The sequence below is a fragment of the Diaphorina citri genome, unplaced genomic scaffold, assembly GCF_000475195.1.
Source record: "Diaphorina citri unplaced genomic scaffold, Diaci psyllid genome assembly version 1.1 scaffold3392, whole genome shotgun sequence".
Classification (NCBI taxonomy): domain Eukaryota; kingdom Metazoa; phylum Arthropoda; class Insecta; order Hemiptera; family Psyllidae; genus Diaphorina; species Diaphorina citri.
The window spans coordinates 1-9,402 of NW_007380800.1; the positions used below are offsets into that span (position 1 = coordinate 1).

Here is a 9,402-nt window from a genome sequence, read left to right on the forward strand (position 1 = left end):
ATATCTCGAGAAGGGTAAGAGCTAGAGACTTGAAATTTGGTATGTAGCTGTGAAATGTGACAAAGATGCGACACGAAATTTTGGTTAAGACCGGTGCAACGGTTGGCGGCATTTTACCGCTTTTTAGCGGTTTTTGCTGTAATTTAACAATATCTCGGGAACGGTATGAGCTAGAGACTTGAAATTTGGTATATAATTCGCAAATGTGACAAGGATGCGACATGAGATAGGTGCAGCGGTTGGCGGTATTTTAACCGCTTTTTGGCGGTTTTCTACCGTTTTTTTGGCGGTTTTCAGCTATATCGACTAAACGGTTAGAGGTATTGTAAAAGTTAGGGTTAAAGAACACTCAAATAAGCATCATTCAATAGGATAAGGAAAGTCGTGTGATGTTCACACCAGATTTTTCCCTTAAAGCCTTAAACTTACCTACCTATTAATAGGTAGGTTACCTTTCTACCTTTGACACAATACTTTAAAAGGAATTTCATCATCATCATCTATGTTCAACTACTTCTTTTTCCCTTTTTGCCTTCTTGTTTTAAGTGTCTTGTTAAATTAAATTAAATGCCCTACTTTGTCCTTTTCGTAGCCTTTGCTGATGTCTTTGCTAGTTGTTGGACAGCTCACGAAAGTTCCACAGAGAACTGACAGAACCCCAATGAGTGCCACAGAACCCTGCCCTGAATTAAAAAAAAGGTAGGTAGGTAGCAACAGGTAACTAGACGTAGACGTATATTTATGTAATGAAAGGGTATTATTTTCAACATGGCCATGAACCATCTATCAATTTAATTCTAAAAAAGAAAACGTTTTATTAAGTCCTAAAAAAAAACCTCCTTTTCTAATCAATTGAAGTCTAAAAAAACCCCTTCTTTTCTACTAAAAAAAAGCTCAAATTTTCAGTACTGGGAAGAGCGTGGATTACAAATGATTAAGAAAACAGGAAAAATCTGATAAATCGATTATTTTTTCATAGAAAAAGAGTGTGCCTACATGTCTGGGATAGATAAATAATGTTTTCGCGAAACACAAACAAATAATTTTGGACATGAACAAACACTAAACAATGATTTAAAACACTGAACTACTGAACATCAGGGGGAAATCGGTAAATCTCAAAATCTGTATGAAATAATTTATTATTCTTCTACTTTCCTATACCGACGTAGGTGCTTACTAACACCAGAACAGTAGGTAGGTAGGTACCTAATTTCTCTTTACCCAATAGGCCGTCATCCCACAGCTACCGACATCATCGTGGTCAAACACTCAATTAATGTCGAGGGTAAATTCCACATTTATGGTCCGGGATAACCAGGATTTTCGAATGACATTGGACCGAGGCGCGAGGTATGGAATTTTTTTCAGACTAAGGAGCGGGTGTTCTACTTACCCCTACTTATACTGTAGGTACTTACCACCATAGGTACTTAAAAGGTACCTAACTTAGTTTGAAGTTTAGTAAAGTTAAAAATAGACAATCATACCAACCTTATAAATTGTGTTATTATTGTCATTTTAGGTTATTGCGCAATATTGTTACCTACCTATCTAATAAATTGTGACTATTATTGGAACCTTAGCAATACACATATTCTTATTATGATCTAACTTTCTATTACTAATTCTTGTAGATACCTACAATGAAAACACACCCAATAATTGGTACATAACGAAATTTATTTAACTTTATTTATTTATAATGAACTCTTCAAAAGTTTTGTTTACATTGACAGTTGACAGCATTAACATTTAACTTTCCTTCATCTTCTGTTGTCTTCTTCATTTCAAGATCTTGAGGTAGTCTCCATCTGTTTGTCTTCTTTCTTGAATACCTAGTTATCTGGATATCTGGTACTTTTTCCAGTAACTAAAACAAGACATAGGTGTGTATTTTCCAATTTATTCAATTCATTTTTCTCCTTCTGGTTGTCCTGAAAAGACAAAAATTACCCCCCATTCCCTCCCCGTCCAATTTTCCCTCCCTTATCGACTTTCCAGTCTAGATCCGTCCATAACAGTCGAGTCGCATGGTCACGGTCTTGGTTAGAGAGAGGTCACGCCTGTCATCTAACCCTGAGTTTTGTGAGAACCAGTGCCAGGTCATTTCAATTTATTTTTCTCCTTCTGGTTGTCCTGAAAAGACAAAAATTACCCCCCATTCCCTCCGCGTCCAATTTTCCCTCCCTTATCGACTTTCCAGTCTAGATCCGTCCATAGCAGTCGAGTCGCATGGTCACGGTCTTGGTTAGAGAGAGGTCACGCCTGTCATCTAACCCTGAGTTTTGTGAGAACCAGTGCCAGGTCAACCCTGGTCAAAGGTGCTATCTCTCCAAAACTCTTTGCTATCACCTAACTAAGAAAGAAAAGAGAGTCTCTTAAGAAGAAGAAACCCCTAGCTACTCAACTTGCACTGAGTCACTCCAAATATCAGCAAACCTTACCGAATTCCGGCTTACCAATAGGAGCCGGGATGCCATCCCCACACCCGCTATGAGTTTCCCCATAGGGGCTGACCGGCCTTGGCGTTTGATTTTTTATTTTTTAACGAGGTTGGAAATCTGGAGAACCGGGACCCAAACAGGGCGGAGTCCCGGAACGACACCGTGCTTGTTACTACACGGATACAAATCCAACTAAAACCAGTCCTCGTGCAAGTAAGGGGTTGGTCTAGAAGACCTGAACGTGCTAGCCACTAGGACCCCACAACCACACTAGAAAAATAATATAGGGTGTTTTTTTTTCGAGGTTTGTTTTTCAAAATGCTATAAAAGACATGCTATTTGAGGTATGGTCATGATTTTTTCTTTATTTGAAAGGTAATTGTATGCCATTTAGTGTTTGAACTCTAAATAAAATTTCGGGTATATGGGCGCCGCGGCTAGATCCTATGAAACTCGGTCGGGAAAATTCAGTTTTCGTCCACCTTTTCCATGATCTGGAGCCGTATACCTGCAAAAACGGTGAATAATGTCTTCCAGGTGCTCCAAAGTTTGTTTTTTTTTTATCACCATAAACTAATGATTTTACACATATCCCGAAAGAAAATCATCCAAAGGTGTCAAATCGCACGATTGTGGAGGGAAGTATCACCATAAACTAATGATTTTACACATATCCCGAAAGAAAATCATCCAAAGGTGTCAAATCGCACGATCGTGGAGGGAAATTATGAGGGAAATTAAGCGAAATTATGTGTTAACAAAACAAAAAAATAAACCAAATGTTTCGCTTCGTTCGAGCTATCCGAGGGGCCCGTATGCCCGAACTTAGTATTCAAACACTAAATGGCATACTTTTAGCTTTGCAATAAACAAAACATCATGACCATACCTCAAACAATATGTCTTTTATAGCAGTTTAAAAATAAAAAACAAACCTCTAAAAAAAAACACCCTATACTAACTCAGTTAATAATACCAGAGCTATACGCCATTAATAATCTTTATCTTTACAGAAAGAAAAGCATCTATTCTAACACTCTACAATTTTCCCGAGAAGAAATAATTCTCATAAATGTCTTTTAAAGCAGTTTAAAAAACAAACCTCTAAAAAAAACACCCTATACTAACTCAGTTAATAATACCAGAGCTACGCCATTAATAATCTTTATCTTTACAGAAAGAAAAGCATCTATTGTTATGAGGGAAATTGAGCGAAATTATGCGCTAACAAAACAAGAAAAAATTAAACCAAATGTTTCGCTTCCTTCGAGCTATCCGAGGGGCCCGTATGCCCGAACTTAGTATTCAAACACTAAATGGCATACTTTTAGCTTTCCAATAAACAAAACATCATGACCATACCTCAAATAATGTCTTTTATAGCAGTTTAAAAAACAAACCTCTAAAAAAAAACACCCTATACTAACTCAGTTAATAATACCAGAGCTACGCCATTAATAATCTTTATCTTTACAGAAAGAAAAGCATCTATTCTAACACTCTACAATTTTCCCGAGAAGAAATAATTCTCATAATTCACGACTAAACTTGCACCGATATATCATTGTAGTCCCGACAGCTTTTATTAAGTCTAGTTTTCTGCTGAATTTTACCTGTACTATTCTGTAAAATAAAAAAATACCTACGAGGAATTTTTGAAGACAAATTTTCAGTTTTTCGACTAATTTACCTGTACTACTCTGTGGGAAACGTCGAGTTTTCAGTTGAAACATTTTGAGTGGATTGTCTCTGTTGAGTCTATAGTGAGTTACTGGATATGAGTGACAATTTCAACTGAATAGAAAGGTAAGTGTGATTTTTACCTATGAATACATTTTTTACTAAAACTGAATAGGTACGATTTTTTTTAATTGTACCTACCTACTGTATGTTTAACTGGCTAAAAATAACAGTAGGTAGTTACTAGTTACCTATCTGTTGTAGTTGTTCACCCAAACAAATATATGTATAGATAATAGCTTATACCTTATTATCTGAAAATAAAATAATGTTCATTATCAGTAATGTCAGTGGATGTGCCACATTTCCAAAAGATTCCATTATGACTACCACATTGCATAATCAGACAAAGATTCCCGGCGACCATACAAATAGGAAAATCTGTAATAGGTTTGTGTATTTCTAGGGTTTGCTCATTACTACAGTAATGTCAGTGGATGTGCCTCATTTCCAAAAGATTCCATTATGACTACCACATTGCATAATCAGACAAAGATTCCAGGCGACCATACAAATAGGAAAATCTGTAATAGGTATGTGTATTTCTAGGGTTTACTTATTACTACTGAGTAGTTCCTGTTGTTGATGTGGGGAACAAATTCTCAGATTTTCAGCTTACTTTCAACACTCCTTTTCCTGTATATTTTCGCCTGTAGAACACAGCCCATTTTCTCAAAAAAAAAAAAAAAAAAAAAATTCCCAAAGATAAAAAAACCCACCCCCAAAAAAAAAGAACATAAAACAAAAAACCCCTTTGACTTATCGGGTTCGCAACGTTGTAATGATCTGCCATAGGGCGTCTCGACATGGCAGATCGATCCGTCTTGTTAGTAGGTTAGTAGAATTTAGAAAATTTTGAACACTTAATTTGGAGTAGGTAAATAATTTCAGGAACAACTTTGTAATGTGATAATGTACGGGTTTGATTTTTAGAATTAATAAAAATATGTATTACTGGCCTTATGGATAGACTTGAATATTTTTCTACTAATAAATTTATATCGGCCAGTAAATAAGATTTTTCTGGTTCCCTGTCCTTCTATTATTTTGGTTGAATGCATCAGTTTCCGTGGATCACTGAAGCAGCGCTGAACATGTTTGATTTGGGACCTCATAATTATGCTGGATGTTACGGAGTACACTTTAGTAAGTCAAGGGTGTTAATAACATAGCCCACACACTCAAATAGAGACGAACAATCTGCGGAGTACACTTTAGTAAGTCAAGGGTGTTAATAACATAGCCCACACTCAAATAGAGACGAACAATCTAGTCTTCGTCCTCTTCCTCTTCTTCTCCTCCTCCTCCTTCGTCTTATTGTTCGTCTCCTCCATTTTTTATTTCTCTATGTGTCTTTCTTTCCACCTTTTGTTTTCGTAAGTGTTAATCTTACTTCCTCTTCCTCCTCTTCCTCCCTCTTCTTCTTCTCCTCCTCCTCCTCCTCCGTCTTATTGTTCGTCTCCTCCATTTTTTATTTCTCTATGTGTCTTTCCACCTTTTGTTTTCGTAAGTGTTAATCTTACTTCCCCCATTTATCATACCAGCTTGTTATTGTTTTTCTTTTCCGGAAAATATCCATTTATCATACCAGCTTGTTATTGTTTTTCTTTTCTGGAAAATATGGTGCGTCCCTGTATAGCAGTGGCGTGGGATGAGCTTTCCAAAGGGGAAGCTATAGCCCCACGAAAGGGGAATAAAATTTTGTCCCGTATGAGGTAAAATTAACATCTCTAGCTCCCAGACTAGAAGCTCTACATTGGTGGTTTTAGAATCCAGGGGCCTCAATTCATAATACGGAAAATATGGTGCGTCCCTGTATAGCAGTGGCGTGGGATGAGCTTTCCAAAGGGGAAGCTATAGCCCCACGAAAGGGGAATAAAATTTTAAGAGCTAGAGACTTGAAATTTGGTATGTAGCTGTGAAATGTGACAAAGATGCGACACGAAACTTTTGGTTAAGACCGGTGCAACGGTTGGCGGCATTTTACCTCGTTTTCGCTGTAATTTAACAATATCTCGGGAACGGTATGAGCTAGAGACTTGAAATTTGGTATATAGGTAGTTCGCAAATGTGACAAGGATGCGACATGAAACTTGGTTGAGATAGGTGCAGCGGTTGGCGGTATTTTGACCGCTTTTTGCCGGTTTTCTACCGTTCTTTGGTGGTTTTCAGCTATCGACTAAACGGTTAGAGGTATTGTAAAAGTTACGGTAAAAGAACACTCAAATAAGCATCATTCAATAGGATAAGGAGAGTCGTGTGATGTTCACACCAGATTTTTCCCTTAAAGCCTTAAACTTACCTACCTATTAATAGGTAGGTTACTTTTCTACCTTTTAACACAATACTTTAAAAGGAATTTCATCATCATCTATGTTCAACTACTTCTTTTTCCCTTTTTGCCTTCTTGTTTTAAATGTCTTGTTAAATTAAATTAAATGCCCTACTTTGTCCTTTGCGTAGCCTTTGCTGGTGTCTTTGCTAGTAGTTGGGCAGCTCACGAAAGTTCCACAGAGAACTAACAGAACCCTAATGAGTGCCACAGAACCCTGCCACTTTGAATTAAAAAAAGATAGGTAGGTAGCGACAGGTAACTAGAGGTAGACGTATATTTATGTAATGAAAGGGTATTATTTTCAACATGGCCATGAACCATCTATCAATTTAATTCTAAAAGACAGGAGTATTACTCTTCACTCGCGCGGTAACAAGCTACCCGTCTACTTACACCTCATGACCTCACCCAACCTGAGTAAGGCCAGGAAGACTCATCTATTGGAAGGAAATTTTTGGCAGACCAAAAATAGATTCGCTCAGTTCTGGGAATCAAGCCTAGATTCAAAATTTCATCAAAATCAGACCAGGCTATCGCGAGTTATATCGGAACAAATATTCAAACATCCAAACCAAATGCAAATGTTTCGAGTCAAACGTACATCACTTCGTTCGGTCAATCTCACCTGTAAGAGGGTATCCAGTAGAGTTCCCATAAGGAGTAGACACTTGTCTAGGATAAAATCTGACCATTGAGACACCATGGACTTATTGAATTGTTCTCCTTCCAGAAACTGTAAAAATAAAGAAAGAAAAATGATGTTGGCTAAAAAAAGGGTGAATTTTTGGTACAGGTCTCATGTCAACAGATCAGAGGAAAGCTTTTTTTTGAAGAGGTTTGACAGAGGGAACTGTAACTGCTAAGGTCTTATCGTCCCGAAATCGAAGAGAGAAGGAAGACAGGATAGGAGAAACCCAGCCGTTCCGAGAACGAACATTATCCCATCAGGATAAAAACCGCCCCGGCCGGAAATCGAACCCGCGGCCTAGAGCTTACAAGGCAGACGCACTACCAACTAGGCTAACTAGGCTGGCGCTTTTAGGAGAAAAAGTTCCATTGATATTTTGGCCGGGGTAGGATTATGATTAAGAGAGGGAGTTCCAGTTTATTTCCTTCTCAACCCCAAGACTTTCATGGCTGGGAGATCTTAGAACCTGGTTTGAGAAATCCTCAGAACAACTATTCAGAGCTGCCCAAGACAAACAAGAAATAGGAGTCATGATAGCCAACGTTCTCTAGGACACGGCACTACAAGAAGATTATTGGAACCTTAGCAATACATATTCTTATTACGATCTAACTTTCTATTACTAATTCTTGTAGATACCTACAATGAAAACACACCCAATAATTGGTACATAACGAAATTTTTTTTAACTTTATTTATTTATAATTAACTCTTCAAAAGTTTTGTTTACATTGACAGTTGACAGCATTATTAACATTTAACTTTCCTTCATCTTCTGTTGTCTTCTTCATTTTAAGATCTTGAGGTAGTCTCCATCTGTTTGTCTTCTTTCTTGAATACCTAGTTATCTGGATATCTGGTACTTTTTCCAGTAACTAAAACAAGACATAGGTGTGTATTTTCCAATTTATTTTTCTCCTTCTGGTTGTCCTGAAAAGACAAAAATTACCCCCCATTCCCTCCCCGTCCAAATTTCCCTCCCTTATCGACTTTTCAGTCTAGATCCGTCCATAGCAGTCGAGTCGCATAGTCACGGTCTTGGTTAGAGAGAGGTCACGCCTGTCATCTAACCCTGAGTTTTGTGAGAACCAGTGCCAGGTCAACCCTGGTCAAAGGTGCTATCTCTCCAAAACTCTTTGCTATCACCTAACTAAGAAAGAAAAAAGAGTCCCTTAACAAGAAGAAACCCCTAGCTACCCAACTTGCACTCAGTCACTCCAAATATCAGCAAACCTTACCGAAGTCCGGCTTACCAATAGGAGCCGGGATGCCATCCCCACACCCGCTATGAGTTTCCCCATAGGGGCTGACCGGCCTTGGCGTTTGATTTTTTATTATTTAACGAGGTTGGAAATCTGGAGAACCGGGACCCAAACAGGGCGGAGTCCCGGAACGACACCGTGCTTGTTACCACACGGATACAAATCCAACTAAAACCAGTCAAAACTTGCACCGATATATCATTGTAGTCCCGACAGCTTTTATTAAGTCTAGTTTTCTGCTGAATTGTACCTGTACTACTTTGTGAAATAAATAGGTACCTACGTCTGGTTTTTTTTTGCTGAATTTACCTGTACTATTCTGTGAAATAAATACCTACGAGGAATTCTTGAAGACAAATTTTCAGTTTTTCGACTAATTTACCTGTACTACTCTGTGGGAAACGTCGAGTTTTCAGTTGAAACAATTTGAGTGGATTGTTTCTGTTGAGTCTATAGTGAGTTACTGGATATGAGTGACAATTTCAACTGAATAGAAAGGTAAGTGTGACTTTTACCTATGAATACATTTTTTACCAAAACTAAATACCTACAATTTTTTTTAATTGTACCTACTGTATGTTTAACTGGCTAAAAATAACAGTAGGTAGTTACTAGTTACCTATCTGTTGTAGTTGTTCACCCAAACAAATATATGTATAGATATAGATAATAGCTTATAACTTATTATCTGAAAATAAAATAATGTTCATTATCAGTAATGTCAGTGGATGTGCCACATTTCCAAAAGATTCCATTATGACTACCACACAAAACTAAATACCTACGAATTCTACTGTATGTTTAACTGGCTAAAAATAACAGTAGGTAGTTACTAGTTATCTATCTGTTGTAGTTGTTCACCCAAACAAATTTATGTATAGATAATAGCGGTATACCTTATTATCTGAAAATAAATTTAATGTTCATTAT

At 37.5% G+C, this 9,402-nt stretch overlaps 1 long non-coding RNA gene across 1 annotated transcript; it reads left to right on the forward strand.

Moving 5' to 3' along the window:
• Window positions 1-3,345: 3,345 nt before the first annotated feature.
• On the forward strand, window positions 3,346-9,025 carry LOC113471953. The gene is made up of 3 exons (XR_003394454.1): window positions 3,346-3,521; window positions 8,241-8,245; window positions 8,651-9,025. It is a non-coding gene; the product is annotated as an uncharacterized LOC113471953 (long non-coding RNA).
• Window positions 9,026-9,402: the final 377 nt, after the last annotated feature.